General features: G+C 40.3%; 1 protein-coding gene across 1 annotated transcript in view; it reads left to right on the forward strand.

Moving 5' to 3' along the window:
- Nucleotides 1-15,121, forward strand: part of si:dkey-157l19.2 (NHS-like protein 3) — a 30,636-nt gene that overhangs the window by 7,423 nt on the left and 8,092 nt on the right. The gene's annotated exons all lie outside the window — the stretch shown is intronic.

A 15,121-nucleotide genomic window follows, 5' to 3' on the forward strand; every position in this document is an offset into this window, starting at 1 on the left:
TAGGAAATTTAAGCAACAATTGTCAAAAATTTAACAACATCAACCCATGAAATATTACACGGTGTCACCATTACACCAAAATAAACAAGCTAAAATAAAAGGGCAGTGTGTGAAATGCTAACACGTCATGACTCAGGAACTCGTAGAACCACCTTAGGAACAAAAACTCAAAGTAAACAGTCTTCTTTATCGATTCACTTAGAAGAGTCTTGGCCCACTCTTTCTATTGCTCCAATCTATTGAGGTTTCCAGGCCATTGTTTATGCACGGCTCTTTATGGTCACTTCCTGTTTCAGTGTAAAAGCCAACACACACACACTAACACTTTGATATTCATGACTGACTCCTTATAACCAGGCTGTAAAATCTAGCCCTACACCACCATACTTTATGGTTTTCACCAAAAGTATTTTAGCATATCTTGGTTTTGAGAGGGGACCTATCCCCAAGTTATGCTTTTAATTCATTTACATGGTAACTGTGGAGGTTTTTTCATGATCTGACCTTTCTGCAGTGTCAACTCTTAAATTGTTCCGGTATATAAATCTTCCTTTGAACTGATTTTTTGGCCATTTTAAATGGGGGTGGGCGATATAGTGATACAACATTGGGAAGGATTTGAATGTTACAATAGAAATTTTGAAACCAGAGAACAGTTTCCGCCTGGACAGTTTTGGATGCGACACACTCCGAACCTGATCCCTTTAGTGTGTGTTCATAAAAAGAAAACAAGTGATGCTAAAGGTGTGTTAGCTTGGTGATGAGTTTTAGCTAAAGTCTGTTAACTGTGAGTTGCTGATCTACACTGAAACCAGGTTCATTACCAGCTGTGGCAATAGGTTAGCGCTGCTAGCACATGTTGGCACAAGGCAGCTAATTACTGGTAACAGCTATTATGTTTAAGCCATAAGGAGATAGTGTGGTTGTGTTCAGTTTGAAATTTGTTTTAAATCAACATGAATTGTGATACTCCTGCATAAAAAATCATGAAATGATATTTTGTCCATGTTGCCCGCCCTTATTTTGAAATAAATTTCTGTATAAGTTGTTAAAGTTGGAGACAACTAGCCATTAGCTCATCAGTTCTGTCAACTCTATTTCTCAGAATTGAAGACATTCAGACACCTTACTGTGATGGGTAATACAGAAGTCATTCAATGCTTTAATTAATTGCTTTTATACCAAAAAACACTTAAAATGACTGAAATATCTTTTAAAAGTCATAACCTTTCCACCTTGGCGTTTACCCATTCAAATTCTCCAGATAAATAAACTAAAACCACATTTTAATGCATCTCTAATTGGTACTGCGCCAATAACAGTTGAGTCTTTTAATTAGTGAACACATACCTGCATGCACAACTATCCACTTAAAAGTGTGAGTGTGCACTAAAAACATAGACAATTTAACAAGAAAACTGCAGCAACAGTCGGACTTTTCCCAGAGCTGTGCTGTGCAGGTCATGTTGGAGCTTGCAGACATAGACTCGTATATCAGCAGGTTGGTCTCTGCCCGTTGTGTTTCTCTTTGTGGGTACATTTCCTTGAAAGGGGTGCAGTGCTAACTGTCAGATTAATCACCTTGATGCATGAAGACCTGAAACTTTAACCCAAGTTTCGTTGAGTTGGCGTTCGTAAGCACACAGGAGCAGTGGTTTTTGCTCGGGGCTGTTTGCTTGTGTTTGTCTGGAAGTGCTTATGATCCTGGCTGACTGTTGTACAGGCGGAGGAGTCTCCACTTGTTTATTTTGCTGCAACTTCTCATAGTGGAAGCCCAGATCATAAGTGGGAATGTTGTCGGGGATTTCCATGGGATTCTAGACTCCTTGGGACTCGACTAACTAGAAGATGATGAAAGGTCTGTTTTCACTCGCTCTGGACATCAGAGACACGCACATTCACCCGTTGGTGTTTTTGATTTATTTGGACAATAAAGATAACTGTAGCATACACGGTTTTAGATGTTTCCGTGGCTTTAGTGGTTGATGAATGTGCTAACACGTCGGTGTTGACTAAAGCGTGCGTTAGTTGGCTTTGGAACACAGGTTTTGCACAATCGTCAGGTTGGTTACCACAGTCGGCTTTTGTTTGAGAAAGCAAACTTTGATAAGGTTTTAAATCTTCTGCCAAGGTTAGAGGCCCTTCTGGACACAAGTCAGAAATCTTTCTTCTCGTTTCAGCTCCCCAGAATGAACTCACTTACTGGCTTTTAGATAATTGCAAATCCTTTGCCCCCGAGTGGCAGGCCTCAGGGTACAGACTACATATTACTACAAAGTGTTGACTGTGATTTATGAGCAGGGTAAGCTGTTATTGAGCTCTCAACAATGATCGCTGCATTGGTGCTCCTTAAACACAACAGAGCAGGTTCATTACAGGAGTTACACTTGCCCAGAAAACTGAGTACCTCCAGCTGAGGTCCTGATGAGGACCTGAGAGGATGCCCGCTAAAAGCCTGGTCTGATGGGCACAATGCCAGCTAATTAAAGTCTAGAAAGAGAGGAAGAAGGGGGGGCTTTGTTTGTACTTTAAGCCTTCACTTTTGTCTGTCTCTCATCAAACTGAGACCCCGAGGTTCAGGTGAGGTGTGTGTGTGCAGAAATCTTCATCTATAGATGGATGTTGAATGCGATAGTTTTAATTCAATGTTCTGTTGATCATCATACATATTTATTTATGGGAAACAACATTTTTATTCATGCTTGTGATTATTTGGGGGCTGAATGACCATAAAAACATCCAGATACTGATAGAACTGCAATGGAGGATGTGGTAGTGATGTTAAACATTCAGGAAGGACTTTCTGGAACATTCTGCCCAGTCTGCCTTTTTGTTAGCCTGACAACCGTCCTTTAAAAGTAAACGTATAGTCTGGCTACGAACAGTTGAAATGGCTCACTCATAGCGGCAGAATCTACAGTTGTCCATCAAACTGTCTCTGCAAGCTGCTGGTCAGTGCTAGGAACAATCAGAAAACAAACTCACATCTACAAATGTTGGTCAATGGAGCGGTCTGCCATACGCTGTGATAGAAGAAGCGTATACACCCTTTTTGAACTAATTTACTGAAGTACCGCGATCTTATCAAGTCTCAAAGAAAAGCACAAGTCTAAATGGTCTATAGTTGATGCCAAAGCTGCTTCAAACGAGCGCCATTTCCATATTTGTTGTCTTTCTCAGTCCTAGCTCTAGTGTTTCCCGAACAAACGTAGTGCTGTGATTGGCCAGACACAAAAGTGTCTGGGCCAATGGGAAACCTGTTGAGCCTACCAAGGACCAACCTGCAGAGCAACATCGTTTTAATATTTCTATAGTTGGTCTAGATTTGTAGGCTACCTTATTGTCAGACTTAAAAAAAGAAGTGACCTGGAGAGGGCTGCGGGAAGTGAGGTGGAACATTCTGGAGAAACCAGTGACTCCACCCCTTAGCCAGTCGGTGACTGACAGTCTGCTGACATCATGATTTTGTTGTTTATGTTGTTTATGTGCTTAGCAGACGCTTTTACCCAAAGCGACTTACAATTTTTTTTTAACCTATAGGGCATGTTGTGATCTGTGGGGGAAACCGGAGTACCCGGAGAAAACCCACGCATGCATGGGGAGAACACGCAACTCCACGCAGAAAGGCGAGTTTTGAACCTGCGACCTTCGTGCTGCGAGGCAACAGTGCTAACCACTGCGCCACCATGCAGCCCATTTTGGTTCGGCTTGCTTAGAATTACCTTAAAACAGGTACTAATAAATAGTGTAATGGTTCACAAAATAGTGTAGAACCATTTCGATTTATTTTTTCCGTTAATTAATGAATTTTTATTAGCGTTATTTAAGTGCAGCAGATAAAAGTTCCTAGGCGAGTTTCCGCACGGACGCTGTATTGTGTGATGCATGATGGCTGCACGCCCCGATCTCCGTTTAAAAAAAATGTGATCTGCTAATTCTGATTCAGAGCGGATCAAACCAGCTGGCTGTCACTGCTACTGTGGAGCTGGTAGAGACGCTGAACGGAGCGTCGCTTCGCCCCTCCCTCCCTTATCTCACACTGTGCAGGCACGTGGCGGCAAAAATGTAAACAAACACATCTGCAGAACTTCCCCCCGGGACAATTGATGTAAAGTTTTCATCCTACAACAAAAACATGGCACGGAGGAAGCTCGTTATGAGGTGAGTATTTAAGTCTCACTGCAGAATATAAACACGGAGCATCAACAGTCAAACACAACACTCGTCTGTATGAGCGCGACACTCATAGCTGCGTAAATAACCTGTACAATAATTAAAGACCTCATGCTAGATCAGCAGCCTGCAATGACACCTGGTTCTGCTCACTGTAGGAGCCGCTTCAGATATTAAATAAATAAATATAATAATAATAATTTACCGAAAATTAATCGAACCGAGCTCTTCAAAATACTGAACTGAACCTAATCTGATTTTAGCGTACCGTGACACCCCTACAAATAAAGGGGCGTAAAATATGGACATGTTACTAGTGGAAATCAAGGGCGCCCCCAAGGGGTGGCCAGCGGTGGTCATGGCCACCCCTAGAAAATTACTGGCTCCCCAAGGAAAAGGCAGTGTTAACAAATCATATTAATGTTCAGTCAAACCAAATATTGATCTTGTTTATTCAAGACATAATTGTAAAACAAACTAAAAATATTACAATAAATGTGTAAAGAAAAAAATCTGAATTAAAAAAATACATATGTTTCTGCTGCTCACCATTTTAAAAAAGTTTTTATCTCCATAGTTTTTTTTTTGTGAACATAGCAACAGGTGAATTACCCCAAATTTAATTTAAAAATTAATTTTTTTAGGGTAACATTTTTAATAGCTGACATGTATTTTTCTAAAATGCTTGTGTTTGTAAAATTTAAGTTAAATGTTTTGGATACGTACTGTTATTTTAATAAAAACAAAGAAAGGCGAAATGCAGCACATCGCCACAGACTAAATTCAACCAGAGTTACCACGAGGACCAATTTGGTGTGCCACCCCAAAATTTTCTTTGGCCCCATCTGGCCACCCCTATCAAAAATTTCTGGAGGCGCCCCTGGTGGAAATGCCTTAGAGCCACGCCAAACACAGCTGAGTCATTTTGAGTAGATACCAGTGGAAAAGGCCCTAGGAGAATTCAGCTTTTTTTGTGAGCTGCGCGTCTGCGCTCCAGTGCACGAGTTAGGATCTTCCAGGTGCAGCTCACAGATGATTAAAAACAAGGGATGACCGCATTAACCAGTAATTTTGATGAGCATTTGCTGACAACCAAGACTTTAAAAGGTGGATCGATAACTTCACAGCTCAGAAGTGCAGCCCGTTCGCTGATTTTCTCTCTAATTCAGGTGAAACTGGACGTCTTCCTTCAGTTGGAAGATAAACAAGATGAGGCAACCGGCTGTCAGCGCATCAGAAACTTTAACCTGTTTTCAGTTTCGCTTAGGGATGAAAGTGCAGGCTGACTCGGATTCCCCAGGGTGAACATCCAAACCTTTTGCTTGTTAAAGGTTTTTTTTTGTAAACACGGAGTTTGACCAGTCAGATGAACATCACAGCAGCAGCCTTTAACTGATAAACTTTTTACCTTTAACCTTTAGTTCTGCGTCATTCTGTCTGATAGCTTTTCTATGTGAGGGACTTATTTTCATGCTACCTTATCGATTGACTCAGCCATCTTAAAAATCTTGTATTATAAGTTTTAGGATGAGTTCACCACTTTTATTAACAAAAACAATCCTGTTAAAGACTGATTAGATCAAACAGCTTATTAGATGCTCTCAGAAGATAACCTGTTTGCCTGGAACACTCCCCGAGAGATTCCTCACATTCCTCTCGGATATTTCTTTGAGGAAGCTAGAAATAGGGAGTCCTTTGTGTTCAGCTTCCATGCCAGGATCAGGCCTTTTGAACCGCTTCATTTGATTTACTTTGTTGGATTATTTTCGAGAAAGACGCTGCTCACTAGAAACAGGACCACAAATCCTGAATTCATTGACGTACTCTTATAATGTGGTTTCAGCTTCTGTAGTTAGAAATATTTGCAGAGCGTTAAACGTCAGCTCAAGACGTTCTTTATGATTTGTGGAGCGCTTGAGTTCAGCAGTGGGTCAAACTCTACGAAATCTTCTCGGTTAAGTTAAAAGTGTAATGGGGAGGATTCTGAAAACACCAGATTAGAGATTATTTAATCTGCTTTCTGCATCAAAGAGATTAAAACATAAAAAAGGGAAAATTTTGTTTTTATTTATGGGAGTGAAAGTAAAGTACATCTCAGAACGCAGAGACATAAATTAAGCAACTGTTTTCTGATTTTTATTTGATTTATTCTTTATTTAACCAGGAAGGTCCCATTGAGATTAAAAACCTCATTTTCAAGGGAGGCCTGGCCAAGTGGCAGCAAACGTTACAGCTATGAAATGTTTCAGTTACACAGACATGTTATGTACAAAATTTTAATTCAAATGACTTCATCTTAATTATAAATGCTGCTTTATGAGTCAAACCGCTAAAGTGATTTTTATTCACAGGCGTGACATTCATCATGTGGCTTTGCAGTGAAGCAAATTTAAATAATTAAACAAATGAGTTGTCGGCTCGTCGTGTGTGAACAAGTTTCTGTTGAGGTGCTTCCTGTTTCCAACAGCAGGAATATGAACACATGAATACAAATGAAGCTCTTCTTTCATTTTATTGTTTTTTATTTTTTTCATGCAGTTGCAGAACCTTCGGTGCATTTGTAAAAATCCCATCCATGTGCAGAAAAAATGAATTTTCCTCATTTTGATTATAGGCAACAACAAACTACAGTAAGCTGAATTTATGATTTTAAGATTATTTTATATCATATCTTAATAAAGATAATAACAAAAGTCAGCATGTTATCAGTCTGCCTGTTTAAAGGATGGAAGGTAGTCACAGTGTTGGTCAGTATCGGGGTGTGTAACATACCGAACATGGATCACAAAAGGCTATGGACAGAGCTGTCTCAGGGGATTAGAAAGACATTTATTAACCTGTATATGATATAAACCCTAACAGTATGATGTTGCCATGACTACAGCTGAGAGGTTAAAGAGATTTAAGGTCCACTAGACTGTAGAAAACCTCTCTGGATGTGGACATGATTTATGGTAGTGATGCACCGATAACATTTTTGGGCCAATACCGATATCTGATATTAAGATCACTGTTATGGCCGATAACCGATATTTGCTGATACAGATATACTGACATTAAAGCTTCTAAAATCAGCAGATTTTGTGTAGAATGAAAATTATTAAAGCTGAATTTACATTATTATGTACACACACCACACACATTTACGGTTCTAAAAGGATTTCATTCACTGTTCACACGACTAAGCAATTACACATCACCCCTCTCACCCTCTGAAACAGGCAAACAAATGGAGACGAGATGGAAAAGATATTGGTTGTTAATATTGGCCCGGTTTTATTTATTGAACCAATACCGATATGTTAAAAAAATGACTGACATCGGCCGATACCGATATTGATGCCGATATATTGTCCATCCGTAGTGGCCAGAGAGATCAAAATGACTCTGAAAGATATTAGGGGTGAACTCTTAAGCTTGGTTTATGCTTGACGCATTTACTTTCCGCTTGGTGATGCGGCTCGCGGATGGAACGTGCTTCACAACTTGCAGCGGTTATGGTTCATGCAGCTTGTCTCTGCGGCGAGCCAATATTCTCCCAAGCTGTAGGGGGCAGCATGGAGCTCTAAGGCATGCATCCAACACTACACCATAGTAGAAGTAAAAATGACTGTTGTTTACAACATGGCATTCCAGCATTTTTTAACAGCGTCCTCGTCTTTTCCGACAGTGCGAGCTATTTCTCTCCAAGAATTATTAACAACATGTTGATCACGGTGATCTCTGAGAGCTGAATCATATAAATGTCTGTATTTACGAACCTCTGCCATACTAGTTCTTGACAGTCTGCCATGTTTTTCCGCGTCCGACCGTCCGCGTGGTTAGAAAATTTCCTAGGTGCGCGGTGTGGAAAGTTTGGGCCGTGCGGAGGCGCGGTGGAGGGGCGTGGTTGTTAACATGACGCAATTTTGCCGCGCGGAGCCGTGCGAACCTCGCGGACGCGTCAAGCATAAACCAAGCTTTAGATCACCAGAGGACACCAATTTTAAGACAAAACTGGAGCTTTTTGGCAAAAAAAAAATCAACTTTATGGAAACAGAGACAAGAATGAAGCATGTAAACAAAAGAACACGGCACTTTGATGATGTTCTGGTTCTGCTCTGCTGCATCTGGCTTGGCGTGTCCCAAATCTGTGCAGGATCCAATAAAACTTTAAGACCATCAAGGAATTCTGGAGCTTGGTCCAATGGGTTCTCCAACAGGACCCAGAAACCTACAAAGATTCAAGAATGGATCAGAACTGAAGTAGGCTTCACTCAGCCCAGTGTTAAACATCTGTAGGAGATGAAACATCTGGACAAAGGACCCCTTTAAATGTGGAGGGCTTGAGCAGGTTGCTAATGAGGAGGTCACATTAAGAGTTACAGAAATTATTTTTTCTCCACACCTACATAATATTTCTGATAGATTATTTGGTTTCTGACAAATGAGATCAAATTTGCATTTAAACTAAAAAATCCTTTAGTAACTGAAATGTTGCACTGTTGTTTTAAAAAGAGGACAAAAGCAAAGGTGATTTAGCAGCTCCACGTGACTTGGTAACAAAGGAGAGCAGCAGAACAGGTTTGAGGAAACCGACTTGTGATGAAGTTTCATTCTCATGGTGGTAATCAAGAAGTAAAATAACTTTTTTAATATAATCTGTTGCTTCAAGGGGAAATCTGCTCTAATTACTCAACTTTATGTGGGAAAATGCTCCTTGAGTTTTTGTTTTTGTGAATAAAAACCCAACAATGGAACAGGGGTTTGGTTGGATTTTGGTCCCAAAGAGAGTTGATGCAAAAGCAATGAGGACTCGTGGATTTGCCTACCTGTTAAATAAACAGCGAGGCAGTCTCTCATTATGTTTTCTGAGCATTTAGTGGGATTTTTTCACAACAGACGAGGAGCCACCCCACCCAATAAAGAGGTTTGAATGATTGCAAGTTTTATTCTGAGTTTTGTTCTCATGTTTGGCTCTCTGTTAAAATCCGAGCAGGACAGCCAACGGCAACACAGATCATTTACGAAATCCGACATTGTTTCATTGTTGAGATATGAGAGAATCGTGGCTTTGCTCCAGCTGCAGAAACCATTGTCAGGAAATAAAAAATGTTTGCCAACTGAGAGGCTGATAAGTTTGTGCCTGGCTTTCTATGTTGCACAAGCTGCCATTCATGACTTCTGTGGTTGAGTTACTCTGTTGCAGTGATGCAGTCCTGGTAGTTTGACCTCGCTGGTACTCCGGGCTGGACAAGAAAATAGCATATTGATCAAGAAACATTAATACTGATCAATATCAATGATTGATAACTATACTAAATGTGGAATGTATATTTAAGTGCAGCCCTGGCCATTTGATGTCATTGCTTTATGATAAAACGAGTTGGTTGTTTTATCAAATCTAAATGTTGCTGTGCTGATGACTACTGTGACCTACTTTTGGGACAGTTTCCTCCACCTCTTCTTGCTGCAACATCTTTTTTAGGTCACATGCTGTCTGTTAATCAATTTCCCTCTGGGATTAATAAAGTATTTTTGAATTTGAATTGAACTGAATTGAATTGTTTAGTTCTATGAGTTCTGATTAGTTGGGAGTAAATAAGGATTCTAGTAATAAACTACCCGATAAGTTATAATTAACATTTACTGACCCATTCTGTTTCTACTGCGACACACGTCTGTTGATAGATGTATATCATTACTGAGTTATTGTCCAACCTGCTGCTGCAGAGTTGAGTCAAATCTGACACAACCTTTGATTTTAATGCATTTTTTCCTCCTGAGACTTTTTCTACGCTGGAGCCATCGTCAGCCCAAGCATGTTAGTTTTATGAAAGACAGAAGAAATGATAGCCTGCAGTCATGCTTGCAGCACTTACGAGCAATGAACATGAAGTTTAGTTGACGTTAAAGCAGCAACCCTGAGTTTTCCCCCATTCAGGAATTATGTATGATTTTTTTAATTTAGAACGCTATAAAAGTGATGGTCTAACTCATAATGTAGGCAATGTGTCCAATTTCAGTTTGTTAAACCTCGTCCCCGTCCTTAGAGCCCTGAGCAATTTGAATTGAGAGTTGCTCGGCATTAGCCAATATTGTTAGACATCTTCTTACGTATGCTTTGTGTAAGTACCTGCACAGAAGCAAAGTTGGTGACCTTTCTAGTAGGGCTGCACGATATTAGGAAAACCTGCGATATGCGATAACATTGATTAAAGTTGCGATGACGATATTACTCGCGATAAATAAAAACTTAACTCGGGAACGAAAATAATCAAAGACAAAGAAATAAAAAAATGACAAAAAAATCATAAAAATGAGGAAAGCTAAAGATGTGAGGAAAGGAAAAAAGAAAATGAACAAGAAAAGGCAATCAGTGGATCCCGGGAAAAGCAGAATCAGCAGAAAGAGCAGAACAAAGCTAGCTCAGGTGTTTGCTAACCATCAAAATGAAGTGCCGTCCGCCTCGGGGACGGGCGTCTAACCTATGAAAACCCATCCAATTGACCAAATGGGTGAAGAGCTCTATTTGATTTATTAAAAAAACATCATGCTTCCATTTAATTGACAGAATGCACTATGTGTAGCAAACATTTGAGCTGACCACTCATTGCTATATTTATTTGTTCTTTGCAGTGTGCATATTGTGCATGCTGATCTCTCGATAACGATATATTTGCGATATATCGTGCAGCCCTACTTTCTAATGATTTTCTAATCTTCTGACTAGAGGTTCGTGCTCACAAACGAGTGGCGTTGCTTCCAGCCGTAATCACAGAATTAGATAGAGGAGCTTGAGGTGCAATCCATTTTTCTGCCTCTAGATGGTGCCCTCAGAGAGATAACTCCAGATTTCTGTTCTAATAACGACTGCAAATCAGAATCTGTTAGAAACACGTGTCAGGCCCTGTCCACACGTAGCCGGGGATCTGCCAAAACGTAGATATTTTTCATCCACACGAAAATGGATATTTTTAAAAACTCCGGCCAAAGTGAAGATCTGTGTTTTCTCCGTTTTGGGTGTCTGCGTGTGGACAGACAAAACCGGAGTTTTAAGGTCCGCAACGTCACTTTCCGCGACAAAAAAAATGCTGACATCACGTGTGCGACCTGTATTTACACTAGCCGACAGCATGGACGCCCTCAGAGCTGCGCTCGCTTTATCAATTGTCCAAGCGCTATATGCTTGTTTGTTTTTGCAAGCGGAATTACTGCTCCTTGCGGAAGACCACAGACGAAGGACGAGGTTAAGAACGGGGGAAGTACTGCCGCCTACAGGTCTGGCATGTCCTTAACAACGTATTTATCTGGGTACGTGTGGACAGAGTTTTTTTTTAAACGAGGTGGTGTGGATGCAAGTTTTTGAAGGGGCGGATATTCGTTTTTAAAAAAACCCGGCTACGTGTGGACTAGGCCTAAGGTGATCTGTTTTTTTAAACAACACATTTCTAATTTACTATGGCTTTGCTTCATTAACCACTTTTTAGATTTAGCTGGTTATACGTTAAATTAAGATATTAAACTTGGCCCAAACCATTATACAACCTCCATCGTGTTTTTCATGTAAAATGAAGTCTGTTGTTATAATATTGTTATTTTCCAGAAGTGGTGACTCTTATTTCCATGAAAGATATTTTTAGCCGTCAACAAGCACTGTTCTGTTACACTCAGACACTAACTTCAATCCTTGATGGTTCGTTAGTTGTTTTGAAGTTGCTCCATTTAGCTTTTTATTAAACTATTTTTTCTCATTCGTACACAATCATTTTGGGATTTTGTCTTTCTAGTTACTCATATCTCACTCCCACGTCACAATTTCATAAAAGCAGGGATAGATTGTGAAATTGCTCGCATTAATCTCAATTTTACGCCTAAAATTGTGATAAAGATCTTGCGTTCTGTGCTTAATCTGCTGATAATCTGCATTTATTTGTAGTTACTTTGCAGATTAAAATTAAAATTCAAAAATACTTTATTAATCCCAGAGGGAAATTCAACTATTTCAGTACACACAATTCTGAGATCAGACATGCATACAGTCAGGTCTATAAATACTGGGACATCGACACAATGCTAACATTTTTGTCTCTATACACCACCACAATGGATATCAAATGAAACGAACAAGATGTGCTTTAACTGCAGTCTGTCAGCTTTTATTTGAGGGTATTTACATCAGAATCAGGTGAACGGTGTAGGAATTACAGCAGTTTGCATATGTGCCTCCCAGGTGGGGAGGTAGGGTTGGGACTCTCCTCACATCAGGGCGTGCAGCCGCAAGAGCAGTGCTCATCACCTCCGTTTGGACAGGGGAGGGAAATAATGGGTTAGAGGGCACAGTGACTCCTAGATACGGTTCCATGGCCTTCACCGGTCACAGTCCCACCCAGGATGGGATAGGGAGAAAGGGTTTCCATAGCAATGGCAGCATTCCATATTTCTTCTGAGGGGGAAGTTTTCACTTCAGCCTCACAGGCTCCAAGGGCACCAGATTCAGATAAGAATTGTTTTGGGGACAGACAGAGATAATTTCCTCTCTGCCTTAGAGTTCTGTTGGTCTTCAACCCCTCCAGGTCCAAGAATGGCATAATCAATCTGTTCCAATCCGTGCTGATCCGTCAACTCTCTCCTTGATCGAATCCACCTACTGGGTCAGAGCCTGAATCTCAGCCAAAGTTCCAAGCTTACGACTCGTCTCGACAATTATATGAGTTTGTGCGTTCACAGCATGATGCATTCCATCCCTGAGCTCCAGGATTGAGCCAATATTCCTCGAAAGCTCGTTAATTTTCCAGTAAGCCAGGTAACCGCTTAGGCCAAACAGCAGGAATCCCGACACCAAAACGACCAATATCCAGACATCTTCAGAATCCTCTACAGACAGTTGAGAGAGGCAGATCAGGTTCCACTGTTTCCAGGAGTCCATGATATACCCAGCTGGCTCTGTCCCAGAGGGGCATCTGGGAGCCCCTTCTCCCGTTCTCATCGCTCAAAAAATGTTGTCAATCGCATTGAAAGAACAACTGACCAAATCCATGTTTAATAATTTCCTGTTTCCAGAAAAAATGCAGAAAGCGCAGTGCACAGTTAGACAGGACAGAGAGCCTTGGGAGGAGGAGGGAGTGAGAGGAGAAAAAAGCGTCTGTACTCTCCAAGAGCCGGAAGAAGGCTATTGGCCTGAGCGGAACTCTTTCTGGTCTTAACTCCGTGTTTTAGAGTCTGAACAGACGATGTGAACATAAGGTTGCCTTCTTGGCGGTAGAATAAAACCCTGCAGGTGGTAATTCAAGATTCTTCTAAAACAGTTTTATTGTCTGGAGTCACATATAGTAGGAACATTTGGCAAACTTGAGCTTGTATGAAACGGGCACCAGCAGGCCTGAATATTTTCTCTTCTCTTGCATATTTTTTAAGGTGGTTTGATTTACTTTTTTCCTGTGGGAGACTCATTAGGATGAGATGATATAAACAGCATCGGATGTTGTCTGGAAACAAACCATCTAAATAATGTTTTGAGTTCATCGTGTTTATTTTTAGACATCTGATACATGCTGGTTTCCTTGTGAACCGATTGTGTTGTCTGACGTGGACGCCACATGATGCAGGCGTATCTGTTACCTGGATTTTAGTCATTGTCACACCACATTGTTTCCTTTCTTTTAGCTGTGATGTTTATGTTTAATTCAGTGAAAACCAAGAACCTAAAAGGGTGTCCGCCGTTTAGAAAACACATTTGAGCCTCCAGCTTTTTCCCATTCATCATAAAGCTTTTAGTGAGGTCTCTTATGATTACAGAGGCTTAAACACCTGGCAGACGTCACCCCGAAAGCTGGAGAGACTATCTCTGCATGGTTGTCTTCCTGATTGTGCAAAACAAGATAAAAGGGCAAGTTTGGGCAGAGACGATGTGTGTGTGCGTGCATGTGTGTGTGTGTGTGTGTGTGTGTGACTTCTCTTGATTCCCACATCGGTGCTAGTTTGTGTTGAAACAGACTGCAGCTTGTCATACGGTCTGCTGAGACGGTGATTGGATGCAGATGGTCGACTCTCCTGCAGAAAAGATGGTGGCCAATCCTGGGCCTCGGGGTTCGTGTTCTAGTTGGTTCTCTGCTCTAGCACACCTGGTCCAGGTTAGATAACCTTTTTAGGATGTTGTGAAGTTCTCCAATCACAAACTCCTTCAGATCAGGTGACGTAGAGCAGAGAAAAGCATCTAAAATGTGCAGGAATTGGGATTATTATGGGATTATATACTAAATAAGGGGTTTCCATTAAAGATATACATGTATGTAGGACCGAGCTTTGAAAATGAAATTTGATTGTCTAATAAGGCCAAACACATTTGTGAATGGAAGTGGTCTTTCACAACCCAAACAGTTTTTAATGTAAATTAGAAAAAAATGAAATAAATTAGAAAAAAATAGTTTTATTACTTTCCTAAAGTTAAAACAAATATGTATAGGAATAAAATAAGATTACATTAATTAAGTACAAAGGATGCTCTATGTTCTAGCTAGTTAAAAAGTAAAGATTAAATTTCCCAATAAAAAATAATAATTGGTCTGGCGCTTCACAACACAATCAATCACCCATTCACACACACATCACACACTGGTGGGGGTGAGCTACGATGTAGCCACAGCTGCTCTATTAATTAGATTTTTATTATATTAATTTGTTTAAATATTTAACATTTCCTAAAACCAGTCGGCTTGCTTTTGCAGGAATAAAGTTGATTTTTGGTTCTTTGGCTCTCTTGTTTTAATAAAAAAATATTTATATAAATATGACCGCAAATGACCCTCTGAGATGATTCTTCATTTTACAAATTAAAATACTGTTTTTCCCATTTTTAAAAGCGGAAGTTTTAATCCTTAAAGAAACGATCCCAGAGCGTCAAATCCATTAGAGTTGATAACTAAAGCCGAGATGTAAACATTAGTTTGGGGTTTATAGATAATCCCGC

This window comes from Nothobranchius furzeri, chromosome 18, assembly GCF_043380555.1.
Source record: "Nothobranchius furzeri strain GRZ-AD chromosome 18, NfurGRZ-RIMD1, whole genome shotgun sequence".
Lineage (NCBI taxonomy): Eukaryota > Metazoa > Chordata > Actinopteri > Cyprinodontiformes > Nothobranchiidae > Nothobranchius > Nothobranchius furzeri.